This window comes from Rhinolophus hipposideros (genome assembly GCF_964194185.1).
Source record: "Rhinolophus hipposideros genome assembly, chromosome: X".
NCBI lineage: Eukaryota > Metazoa > Chordata > Mammalia > Chiroptera > Rhinolophidae > Rhinolophus > Rhinolophus hipposideros.
Window position 1 is genome coordinate 67,214,815 of NC_138046.1, and position 14,098 is coordinate 67,228,912.

Genomic DNA, 14,098 nt, shown 5'->3' on the forward strand with positions numbered 1-14,098 from the left:
CAATGTTATATAGCAGATCTCTAGAACTTATCCATCTTGTTTAACTGAAACTTTATTCCCTTTTATTAGAACCTCCCCATAGCCCCATAAACCCAGTGCCTAGTAACCACCATTCTACTCTTTGATCTATAAACTTGACTATTTTAGATACCTATTATAAGTGAAATCATGCAGTAGTTGTACTTCTGTGACTGGCTTATTTCACTTACCGTTATTTCCTCAAAGTTCATCTATGTTGTCACATATTGCATATTGCACAGTATACTTATTTTTTAAGGCTAAGTACTATTCCATTGAATAGATAAACAACATTTTATTTATTCATTCATCAGTCAATGGACATTTAGATTTTTTTCTACATCTTGGCTACTGTGAATAATACTGCAGTAAACATGGGAGCTTTAATAACTCTTTGAGATCCTAGTATCAACTATTTTAGATATATACCCAAAAGTGGGATTGCTGAATCATATGCTAATCCTATTTTTGTTTTTTTGAGGAAACTCCATGCTGTTTTCCACAGTGGCTGCACCATTTTACATGTTGTTTTGATTGCTGTAGTTCTGTAATATGTTTTGATATCAATAGGTGTGATGCTTCTAACTTTATTCTTTCTCAAGATTGATTTGGTTATTCATGAGGTTTTATGGTTCCCCATGAATTTGATTTTGTTTTTGTTTTTGTAAAATATTTCATTGGCATTTTGATAGTGATTGCCTTGAATCTGTTGATTACTTTGGGTAGTATGGACATTTTAACAATATTAATTCTAACAATTCATGAACACAGTATGCCTTTCCATTTGTTTGTGTCTTCTTTAATTTCTTTCATCATTTTTTTTGTAGTTTTAAGTATACAAGTCTTCCACTTCCATGGTTAAGTTTATTCCTAATTATTTTGTTCTTTATTGTGCTGTTGCAAATAGGCTTGTTTACCTAATTTTGTTTTCATGTAGTTCATTGATAGTGTACAGAAAAGCAACTGATATTTGTATGTTGATATTATATTCTGCAACTTTACTTAATTAGTATTAGTTTACTGTTATTAGTTCTAACAGTTTTTTATAGTCTTTGAAGTTTTCTACTATATATAAGATTATGTCATCTACAAACTGAACAATTATACATCTTTCTTTCTGATTTGAATGTATTTTGTTTCTTTTTTTAATTGCCTAATTGCTCTAATACTTTTAGCTCCATGTTGAATAAATGTGGTAAAAGTGGGCATCTTTGTCTTTTTCCTGATTTCAGAGGAAAATCATTTTTTCACCATTGACTATGATGTTAGCTGTTGACTTTTCAATGATGACCTTTATTATGTAGAGGTACCTTTCTTCTATTCCTAGTTTGTTGAGAGTTTCTATCATGAAAAGGTTTTGAATTTTGTCAAACAATTTGTCTGCATCCATTGAGATGATCATGTGATTTTTATCATTCTTTCTTCTAGTGTGGTGTATCGTATTATTATTATTATTTTTTAATGTGGCACCATCCTTGTACCCAGAGAAAAGTCCCACTTAGTCATGGTGCATAATCCTGTTAATGTGCTGCTGGATTTGCTTTGTTAACATTTTGTTGATTTTTGCGTCTATATTCATCAGAGATATTGGTCGATAGTTGTTTTTATTTTTGTATTTGTCTAGCTTTGGTACCAGTGTAATGTTGGCCATTTAAAATAAGTTTGAAAGTATTTCGTCTTCTTCAAATTTTGGAAGAATTTGAGGATTGGTGTTAAATCATCTTCAAATATGTAGTAGAATTTACTAGTGAAACCAGCTTGTCCTCGGCTATTGAGATTTTTAAAAGATTTTTATTAAAATTTAGATAACATAGCATACTATATTAATTTCAGGGCCATATTTAACATTTTTATACCTACAGAAGTGATCACCATGGTAAGTCCAGCAACCATCTGACACTGTACCATGTTATCACAATATTTTGAACAATATTCCCTATGCTGTACATTACATCCCCATGACTTATTTGTTTTATGCCTGAAAACTTAAATCTCTTATTGCCCTTTATGTTCCCCCCTTTTTAATTTTTCAATTAGAGTTGACATTCAATAATATTTTATATTAATTTCAGGTGTATAGCATAGTGGTTAGACATTAATGTAATTTAAGAAGTGATCCCTCAACTAGTCTAGTATCGAGGTGTGAAGTTAGGTTGGTTATTTGGACCTTTTTTTTTTTCTTTTTAAATCTAGATTTATATCACAATAAGTTTCCTTCTTAGTACACTTTTGCTGTATCCTGTAAGTTTTGATATGTTGTGTTTTTATTTTCATTTGTTTCAAGACATTTTCTAATTTATCTTTATATTTTTTCCTTTTCCCAATGGTTGATCAATAGTGTATTGGTTAATTTCCAGATATTTTTTTTAATTTTTAATTTTTCCCTCTTTTATTGATTTGAAGTTTTATTACATTGTGATCAGAAAAGATGTTTGGTAGGATTTCAATCTTTCAAAATTTGTTCAGATTTGTTTTGTAACCTAACATGATTTACTTGGGAAAAGATCAGTGTGCACTTGTTAAGGAAAGATGATATAGGAGCATTTGTGACAACATGGATGAATCTTGAGAATATAATGCTAAGTGAAATAAGTCAGACAGAAAAAGCAGAGAACCCTATGATTTCACTGATATGTGGTATATAAACCAAAAACAACAAAGGTACAAGACAAACAAATGAGAAAGAAAAACTCATAGACACAGACAATAATTTAGTGGTTACCAGAGGGTAAGGGGGTGGGGGGTGGGTGATGAGGGTAAGGGAGATCAAATATATGGTGATGGAAGGAGAACTGACTCTGGGTGGTGAACACACAATGGGATTTATAGATGATGTAATACAGAATTGTACACCTGAAATCTATGTAAATTTACTAACAATTGTCACCCCAATAAATTTAATAGAAAAAAAAAAAAGATCAGTGTGCACTTGAGAAAATGTGTATTTGATGCTGCTGTGTGGACTGTTCTGGATATGTCTGTTAAATCCATTTGGCTTATAGTGTTGTTCAAGTTCACTATTTTCTTATTGATATTTTGTCTGGATGTTGTATACATAATTGAAAGTGAAATATTAAAGTCCCCTACTATTATTTTATTGGAACTATTTTTCCACTCATTTTTGTCAATGTTTCCTTCATATATTTAGTTGTTGTAAAGTTGGTTGCATATATATTTATAATTGTTACATCTTTCTCTTGGATTGACATTTTTATCATTATACAATGTCTTTCTTTGTCACTTGTGACAGTTTTTGACTTAGAGTTGTTTTGTCTGGTATAAATAAATCCACTCCTGCTCTCTTTTGGTTAACATTTGCATGGGATACTTTTCTCCATCCTTTCATTTTCAGCCTATGTATGTCCTTAAATCTGAAATGAGTTTATTATAGATAGCATGTAGTTGGGTCTTATATTATCCATTCAGTTACTCTATGTCTTTTGATTGAGGAGTTTAATCCATATACATTTAAGGTAATTATAAATAGGGAAGGATTTAGTATTACTACTTTATAATTGTTTTCTGTTCAACTTTTAGTTCATTTGTCTGTAGTTTCCTCCCTTGTTTTCTTTGTGTTTTGTTGATTTATTTTTTTTTGTATTGATAGTGTTTTAGTCTTTTCTCTGCTTATTTTTATAAGTTTTGCATGTAGTTTTTGTGTGGTTACCTTGGTGCTTACATAAAATAACTTACAGTTATCACAATGTATTTTAAACTGATATTAACTTACAGTAATTTGCCTAAAATGACTCTATACTACTTCCCCACCCTTTATGTTATTGTCATAATTTACATCTCTTTTTATTGTGGATAATTTAACGTATTATAATTTTTAAATACATTTGTCTTACAACTTTTATGCCAGAATTAGAATTATTTCACTCACCATCATTAAAGCAATACAGAATGATGCATTTGTTGATATGTTTACCTTTACTGATGAGTTTCAGACTTCTTCATGCTACCATGCTGCTGTTTAACTTCCGTTGGTTTCAACTTGAAGAATTTACTTCAGCATTTCTTGGCAGGTCTAGTGGTGACAACCTCCCTTTTCTTTTGTTGCTATGGGAAAATCTTTATTTCTCCATTATTTTTGAAGGAGAGTTTTATAAATTATAGCATTTTGGGTTGAAACTCTTTTCCTTTCATAACTGAACATATCATCCCACTGTCTTCTGGCCTGAGAGGTTTCCACTGAAAAATCCAGTGATATACTTATTGGGATTCTGTTGTATGTGATGAGTCACTTTTCTCTTGCTACTTTCCAAATCTCCCCCAGTCTTAGACTATTGACAATTTGATTATAATGTGTTTTAATGTGGATCTTATTCAGTTCACCTTATTTGGTCTCCTTTAGTCTTCTTGAATCTGGATGTCCATTTCTTTTCCCAGATTTGTGAAGTTTTCAGCCTTTGTTTATTTGAATGTGCTTTCTATTCCTTTCTGTCTTACTTCTCTATCTGGTATTCCCTTAGTATATACAGAGGGTGCCAAAAAATGTATACACATTTGAAGAAAGAAAAACTGTATTAAAATTATAATAGTTAATACATACGGATAACAAAAGATGAACACAAGAACACAAGTTTGACTTCTGCAATTACAAGAGGTGCTCAAAGTGGTTACCATCAGCATCCAGACACTTCTGATTACCACAAACTACTGCTTGAGTAACGTTGCGCAAAGTGTCCACTTGTATACAATTTTTTTGCACCCCTGATATATATATTTTTCTCCTCTGACTGAATTGTTTCTGGTGAGTTGCCTTTAGTTCACTGTTCCTTTCTTCTGTTTAATCCAGTCTCCTGCTAAACCTCTTTAGTAATTTTTGTTTTTTTCAGTTCAATTATTGTGTTTTTCAGCTCCATGGTTTCTGTTTGGTACTTTTTAAATATTTCTGGCTCTTAAAATGTCAACCTTGTGCATTCCTTGCTCTTTTTATCTTAGTGAGCATCTTTATGACAGTCATTTGAATTGTCTATCAGGTAAATCCTATAACTCCATTTCATTTGGGTTGGTTTCTGTAGATTTATCTTGATTTTTTGTTTGGGACATCTTTGCCTAATTCTTTATTTTCCTTGACTGTGTTGGTTTCTGTGCATTAGGCAAAGTGGTCACCATTCTTACTTTTCATGGACTGTCCTTGTACAGAGGAATAGCGCCATCAATCAGCCCTTTTACAGATTCTGCGTGCCTCTCAAACTTTCATGATATTCCAACCATTTCTTCATGTTCTTTGCAGTCTCTAGGAATCTGTGGTATGCCAGATCCTGTCAGTTCACTGGGAGGTGTCATAATAAATCCAGTTTCTTGGGTAACCCCCAAAAAAGTTGGATCTTTGGATTTTCCATTAAACCCTTTCCCTCCTCAGGTAGAAGGTTAGAGCTGTGATTTTTTTTTTTTTTAATCCACTTGCTCTGTGCTGAATCTGCAATGGGCACTATGGTAACCGCTAGCTCAAATATCTGCATCTGTTCTCACTTTCCCCCAGTGGCTAAATTATGCCATGTCCTGTTAGCACTGAGGTAGGTAAGAAAGATCCAGTCCTTTGCGAAACCTCCAGAAAAGTTATGGCGTTGGATACCGAGACCGATTCTTTCCCTCCCCATGTTGAAGTAGGTAGCTATGTTATTTGCTTGGACTGTGCTTATGAGAGGAGAGGAGTTATGGTGTCTACCAGCCCAAGCAGCAGTCTCTGTTATATCCCATGTGTCCATACTATGTTAGACCTATCATAGCTCCAAGATTGGTAAAACTGATGCCAGTTCTTTGAGTCAACCTGGAGCAATTGGGGAACTGGATTCATGGATCAAAACTTTCCCTCCCTGAAGAAAAATGAGAGTTGGGACTTTTCATCCACTCACTCTATGCTGAACGGTGTCTACCAGTCTAACCCACTGTCTCTGTTCTCCCTTAGGTAACTAGACGGTTTCAAACCCACCAGAGCTCCAAGTCTGGTAAGACAGAAGCTAGTGCTTTGCAGAGTACTCTTGGAAAGTTGGAAAGGTAAGTGCATGAATAAACACTTTTCTTCCCCTTAGAGAAGTTGGGGATAAAAGGTCTCTTGATTATAAGAAACTGTGTTATGGGTAGGGATTCTGGCAAGAGGTTGTCCCAAACCTCCTTACTGGCTTCAGTGTGTCTGATTTCATGTTCACTTGGGCTGCAGGAGGCTTTCAGTTAGTTTCTGGATTTTTCACAAAAGGAATTTGTGTATGTATTGTTGTTGAATTGGTGTGTTTATGCGGGAAGAAAGGTCCAGGGCTTTTTAATCCCCCAACTTGTTGATATCCAGGGCAGTGGCTGAGTCTTATACATCCTTGTGGCAATAATGCCTAGCAAAACCTAGAACTTAATGAGCTTTCCAAATTTTAAATGGAATTACTGAGTGAATGTGTGCTTTCAGTGATAGAGTACATATGTTCTAAATTGCCTGCAATTTAAACTAAATGCCTTTACAGCTTAAATTTAAAAAATGCAGACTACACATAAATAAAGATATACAACTATGCAAAAGCGAATGTTAGAATTCTTAAGTACAGTATTTATTATATGTTAGGGCCAAAGAGTCCCTGTGGGAAAACACAGATGTGAAATTATAACTGAGAAAACCTGACTTCGTATATAATTATTCACATCACACATATTTTTAGGAACACATTTTTATGTATAAGTTAAGATCAAACTGTCTTATTCCTCCTTTTATTCCTTCAGAGATGTTTATTGAACGATAGGCCTAGAAGGGATCTCAAAAGGTCATTAATCTGCTGACTGCATTTAAACAAGACTAAAACTAAAGGGGATTTTTGAGATACAATCTTTGGTAGTATGAAAACGTTTGATTTCAAATTCCCTTTATGAAGACAATACTGTAAAAACAAAATATTGTTATCAGATATTTTCCATTTCCAAACATTTTCCAGATTTTAATTGAAAAAAATAACTAAATTGATTCTCTCTCTCTCCCTCTCTCTTTTTCCAGGTGCACTCTAAATGTGTACAAATTATGATGTAGCTTTGTATCTCATAGCAACTGTAGCAATCCATCTGTGTTTTTGTTAACTAACTCCACATGATTTTTATGCATAAAGAGTGTACACTTAATAAAGAAATCAAGAATGAAAATAGGCTGACAAAAATATTCTACCATAAGCACATATGAAATATTTTTTTACTCTATTATTTCTACCAACCCTTTGTAGAACATCTTATAGATTCATAAAGATATACAGGATTATATGCCTGGATTTATAATATACAATTGTATTAATATTGCATAATTACATTTACCATAAAAATGAATCTAAGTATGGTTTTGAGCTATCATAATAGATCACTTATTATTCTAATAGGCATATTATATATTTATGCATATATATTTCATGTATGCTTATTAAATGCACATATATTTAATGCTAATTATATGTTATGTATATGTATACTTTCATAGAGAATGTGTTGTATTATTTTTATTAAATGAACACTTTCCCTTTTATGGTAGTATGAGACAACCATGTCAGCATATTATCAACATTATTAAATGATTCTAAAAGTTTATATATTACATTCCACTGGGTATTTTCCTTTTAATACAACATGTTTATTTCAAAATATCTAAATATTATGGCATTACAACCCTAATATCAAATGACTAGAGATAGACAGATAGATAGATATAGGTACGTTATGTGTATGATAGACTTACATATTTATACATATTTGTGGAGTGGACCGCAAAAATAAAGATTCATTGGGTATGACTCCAAGAAGAAATTTATCTGCTGAGATAGACTTTTCATGATCAACCAGGGGCTTAAATTTTAGGAAAAATGAGAGCCTCGTGGCCAATTGCTGACAGCGGCTTCTCACATACTCTGTAAACTGGGAAGAAAGTTAGACTGAACTCTCAGCTTCCTGTAGTATGCTCCGCTTGTTTATGTCACCTCAGTAAACAAGTACAGGGAGACCCTGGTTTCCTCTTCCTACCAACAGAGTGAAGCCTGCCCTGTCCAATCAAAACTGCACAATTTGGATACCTCATTTACATTAAAGTACCTAATTGAGAATCTGGGTGGGAACTTTCACTAGTATTAAAGGAGACCTTTCCTTTGTCTCAGTGGATCATAATTTAGGCTTCTATCTGAATATGTTTCCCAGGCTGAAGCTCCTTTTACTCAAGTAAATACTTATATTCCTTATTTACAGTGTAAAATTAATTTTGGTTTACAGTAGCAATACTTTTCTTTCTTTAGTTTCAATTTCTGGAATTTTAGAAAAGAAGTTGCTAAAAGTTCATCAATTTCAAGATATGTTAACATACACCTAATTTTACATTTAATAAAACTATTTGAGATTCCTTCTTGTCAATACATTTATTGATATACGAACATAACTTGAATGTTATGACCAGTTTGCTGTTTTGACAGTTTTAAAAAGATTATTCAGCACGACCAAGTGGGGTTCATCCCCGGGACACATGGATGGTCCAACATCCGCAAATCCATCAATGTGATACATCACATAAACAAAATAAAGGACAAAAATCATATGGTTATATCAATTGATGCAGAAAAAGCATTTGACAAGATACAACATCCATTTATGATTAAAACAATTAATAAAATAGGTATAGAAGGAAAATACCTTAACATAATAAAGGCCATATATGACAAGCCCTCAGCTAATCTCATAATTAATGGTGAAAAACCGAAGCCCTTTGCTCTACGTTCAGGAACAGGACAGGGCTGTCTCCTATCACCTCTGCTTTTCAACATAGTGCTGGAAGTCCTTGCCAGAGCCATCAGGCAAGAGAAAGAAATAAAAGTCATCCAAATTGGGAATGAAGAAGTTAAATTATCACTCTTTGCAGATGACATAATGCTATATATAGAAAACCCTAAAGACTCCACCAAAAAGCTATTAGAAACAATCAACGAATACAGTAATGTTGGTGGCTACAAAATCAACATACAAAAGTCCATTGCATTCCTATATACTAACAATGAAGTCTTAGAAAATGAAATACAAAAAACAATTCCCTTTGCAATTTCAGCAAAAAGAATAAAATACCTAGGAATAAACTTAACCAAGGATGTGAAGGATTTATATGCTGAAAACAATAAGACACTTTTGAAAGAAATTGAATAGTACACAAAGAAATGGAAAGACTTTCCGTGCTCATGGATTGGAAAAATCAACATAGTTAAAATGGCCATATTACCCAAAGCAATATACAGATTTAATGAAATCCCCATCAAAATCCCAATGGCATTTTTTAAAGAAATAGAACAAAAAATCATCAGATTTGTTTGAAACCACAAAAGACCCCGAATAGCCAAACAATCTTAAGAAAAAGGAACAATACAGGAGGTATCACACTCCCTGACTTTAGCTTGTACTACAGGGCTACAATAATCAAAACAGCATGGTATTGGCAGAATAACAGACACATAGACCAATGGAATAGAATTGAGAACCCAGAAATAAAACATCATAAATATGGACAGATAATTTTTGACAAAGAAGCTAAAAACATACAATGGAGGAAAGACAGCCTCTTCAATAAATGGTGCTGGCAGAATTGGATAGCTACGTGCAAAAGAATGAAACTGGACTGCTATCTGTCACCATGTACCAAAATTAATTCAAAATGGATCAAAGACTTAAGCATAAGACCTGACACAATAAACTGCATAGAAGAAAACATAGGTACTAAACTTATGGACCTTGGGTTCAAAGAGCATTTTATGAATTTGACTCCAAAGGCAATGGAAGTAAAAGCTAAAATAAACAAATGGGACTATATGAAACTTAAAAGCTTCTGCACAGCAAAAGAAACCATCGACAAAATAAGAGGCAACCAACTGAATGGGAGAAGATTTTTGCAAACAGTGACTCCCATAAGGGGCTAATATCCAAAATATACAATGAACTCATGAAGCTCAACAGCAACAAAAAAACCCAATTGAAAAATGGGCAGAGGACCTGAAGAGACATTTCTCCAAAGAGGATATACAAATGGCAAAAAACATATGAAAAAATGCTTAACATCACTAATCATCAGAGAAATGCAAATGAAAACCAGAATGAGATATCACCTCACCCCAGTCAGAATGGCTATCATCAACGAGGCAAATAGTGACAAGTGTTGGAGAGGCTGTGGAGAAAAAGGAACCCTCATACACTGTTGGTGGGAATGCAGACTGGTGCAGCCGTTATGGAAGGCAGTGTGGAGGCTCCTCAAAAAATTACGAATAGAATTACCATATGACCCAGCAATCCCTCTCCTGGGTATCTACCCAAAAAATTTGAAAACATTTATCCGTAAAGACATGTGTGCTCCAATGTTCATTGCAGCTTTGTTTACGGTGGCCAAGACATGGAAACCACCAAAATGTCCTCCGATAGATGAATGGATAAAGAAGTTGTGGTATATATACACAATGGAATACTATTCTGCGGTAAGAAAATGTTATATAGGAACATTTGTGACAACATGGATGGATCTTGAGAGTATAATGCTAAGCGAAATAAGTCAGACAGGAAAAGCAGAGAACCCTATGATTTCACTGATATGTGGTATATAAACCAAAACGACAAAAGAGCAAGACAAACAAATGAGAAACAAGAACTCATAGACACAGACAATAGTTTAGTGGTTACCAGAGGGTAAGGGAGGTGGGTGGTGGGAGATGAGGGTAAGGGGGATCGAATATATGGTGATGGAAGGAGAACTGACTCTGGGTGGTGAACATACAATGGGATTTACAGATGATGTAATACAGAATTATGCACCTGAAATCTGTGTAATTTCACTAACAATTGTCAACCCAATAAATTAAAAAAAAAAGACCGAGTCTTCAATATAATAATATAATATAATATAATATAATATAATATAATATAATATAATATAATATAATATAATATAATATAATATATCATGATATATCATATCATAATATAACATAACGTAACATAACATAACATAACATAATATGATATAATATAATATGCCGGCTCTTCTACTACGTTTTGCTACAAAAGACGCATCAGAGCTGATGGTCCAGCTAGGTCTGATTGTCAGGGAAACACAGTACCACTTCTTTATCCACTTGTCTATAGATGGACACTGCGGTTGCTTTCATATCTTGGCTATTGTAAGTAAGTTTGCAGTGAGCGTAAGAGTGTCTATGTCTCTTCAAATCAGTGGTATATTTTCAGTCTTTTTCAGAATAACACCAATCATAATTTAGAAGACAAAGCAGTGTTTTATATAATGTAAGGCCTATCACAAAATAGTAGTCACCGAGTAGAAGGCTTAGACTTCCCTAAATATAAAACTATTAAATTTCAAAAATAACATATTTTTTAGGCCAAATCATGTAATTAATTAGTTTCCTCTTTCGGTGAATTCATTGGCATTTTAAATATTTAAACAGAAATTAATGCAACTAATTGATCCAAATAATTTTAGCGTCTCTAGCCTCCTCTGCATGACAATGTATAAAGTTTTTTATAATCACTTTTATGACAGAGTACATTTAAAAAAGAAATAACTTCACTTCAAAGCCATAGAATAGAAAATAATGCTAAGTGTACATTGCTTTTGAATTATAACTTTTTTATTATTTATATTTTTAAATATTTTCACTTATCAAGAATGTAAGAAAATAAGTTTATTACTATTTTGTGATCATATTAAATTTTAAGTAAACTGGAAATTATACATTTTACGTAATATAGTTTACTTCACTAATCAACCTTTTTTCTATATACCATTTATCAAGAAGAAATTGGTATATGGTCACAAAGTCTATATTATTTGAAAATTTATGACATGAAATATTTATGTGACTGAAATTATCCTGCTTGGGCAAGTAAATAAATTTAGGAATACAGATGAGGGTGCATATTACTTTATGTGGCACCTTAACTGTTTAGAAGCATTAAGTATGTTTCACTATGTAAGTATAGTTCAGTATACTGAAATAAAAAAGGCACTATAGTTTAACATTAATTAATCAATTAGTTAATTAATTTTAATTAGATATTCTTTTTCTTAATTGGATTGTATTTTTTTAGATCTGAATATTTCATACTTCTTTTCTTTATTTCTTTCTCTTTCCTTTCTTTTTTAGAAAAACGCTTTCCTGCACTTTTTCCATTCTTTCAGAATGCAATGGAAATCACACTTAGAGGCAATTGAAATAATTGCTTGAAATGTATCGCTTATATTTTCACACACAAATTAAATTTTATTCTTCTGCTAGGTTAAGGATGTCATTTTACAAACTATAATACACATCGTTATACTCTTTTTCTAATAATGTGTTCTTCTCCTACACATCTAGTCACAAAATCCTTAGTACATCCCTACTTTATTCCTTGTTAAGTTGAGATTCCAAACTACAAGTATTAAACATACATGGGCCTGGTCTTTAGGCTACTGTTTATTGCCTGTTAGGCCAACTCAAGATGGAACTTAAGTTTTAAAAATTGGTGAGTTTTATGATCATGGTAGTTAATTAAATTATGATAGAGAATATAGGAAAAATCAGGAATGTGTGTACATAAGCACACATATTATTTGAATTATGTGTTCAATTTAAGTGTATTATTTATCCATGATTTTACAAAGTAATTGCCTTAATTCCCAGCAGTAAGAATGTAGATATCCAAGTCAAGCATTTCTATGCATCAATCTCTATATCTCTTTCCTTTTCTCCCTTCCACAATGAGACAGAGAGAGAGAGAGAGGAGAGAGAGAGAAAGAGAACCTGAGATAGTTTTGGGTGAAATGAATTACTATGAATGTATCTTAGATACAACCTTGGCAAACAATATATGAAAAGCTCTGGAAAGATGGACTAAAATGGTGGAGAATTGTACATCTCTAGCTATAGGTAAAACTAACAAGACTTTTAAAATAAATATAAATCTCATGTCTCCTTTTCACCCAAGTTCTTTCAAAATTTTCTAATTCTTTTTTTCCTATCAAAATACTTACCATATGGAAAACATTATTTATAAAAATTGCTATGAAACAGTTGGCTATACTTTGAAAATATAAAAGTTAGAATCCTACTTACCACCATGAAATAGAGTTTAGATCTAATATAAATTTTAAAAAGAATGAAAATTAGTGAACCATTTAACATTTATGGAAATAATTATGGTAATCAAGTTTATTAATGGTAAAAACGTTTTTAGGCAAGACACAATACCCAAAGGCCAAAAAGATATGCATTCAAAAATTTAATTATGCAAAAATGTTTCTTTAGTAAAATGACCTTAAACAAAGTAAAAATACTTCCGGGTAGCTGAAAAAATGGTCATCACTTATCTAATCATCTCCCAGTAGTTTTTCAAAAGTAACAGAGAACAAAACAGGGAACAAGCAAATCTACACAACGATCCTGCCTTCAGTATTACCTGAAGACAGAGAATGTCCAAACTTCAAAGTAACTGTAAGTAAAAAGAGAAAAGTTGTAAACTCCATATATGATTTTTCAAGCTCCCACCTCAACTCCATCCTACCACAGGTCTTTTTGACGAGCAAAGAAAGACTGGGAAAAACTGCAGAGAAGAGGAACAACTAGTGAAGGAGGCCTAAATTTTGTCAAACCCATCACTTAGAAAGACGAAACCCACCCTACAGCAAAAAAACAAACAAACAAACAAAAAAATAAATAAAGTATCATGTATTTTAGAGCACAGACTACTGGGATTGAACTTGAAACTGTATGTTTGAAGGGGTAGTTTTCTAGATACGTAGCTTCCAGGGGAGAAACAGGAAAGAGAGGTCAGCTAACAAAAAGAAAAGTGTCCTTTGGAAATTAAATAGTAAAGGAGAAATGTAGCTAAAGGATTAAATATAGAGTGTTCCAAGACAAAAAAGGACTACAAAATCAGAGGTCCCAAAACACCTCCCTTTACACACACAAACACACAATCAATGTGTTTGATTGTGTGGTTTTTTTGTCTTTACACACAATCAAAACACAATAAAAAAAATCCACTACCATATTGTGACTATGCTGTATTGACATAAAAATACATCATTAAACTAGGAATCCCG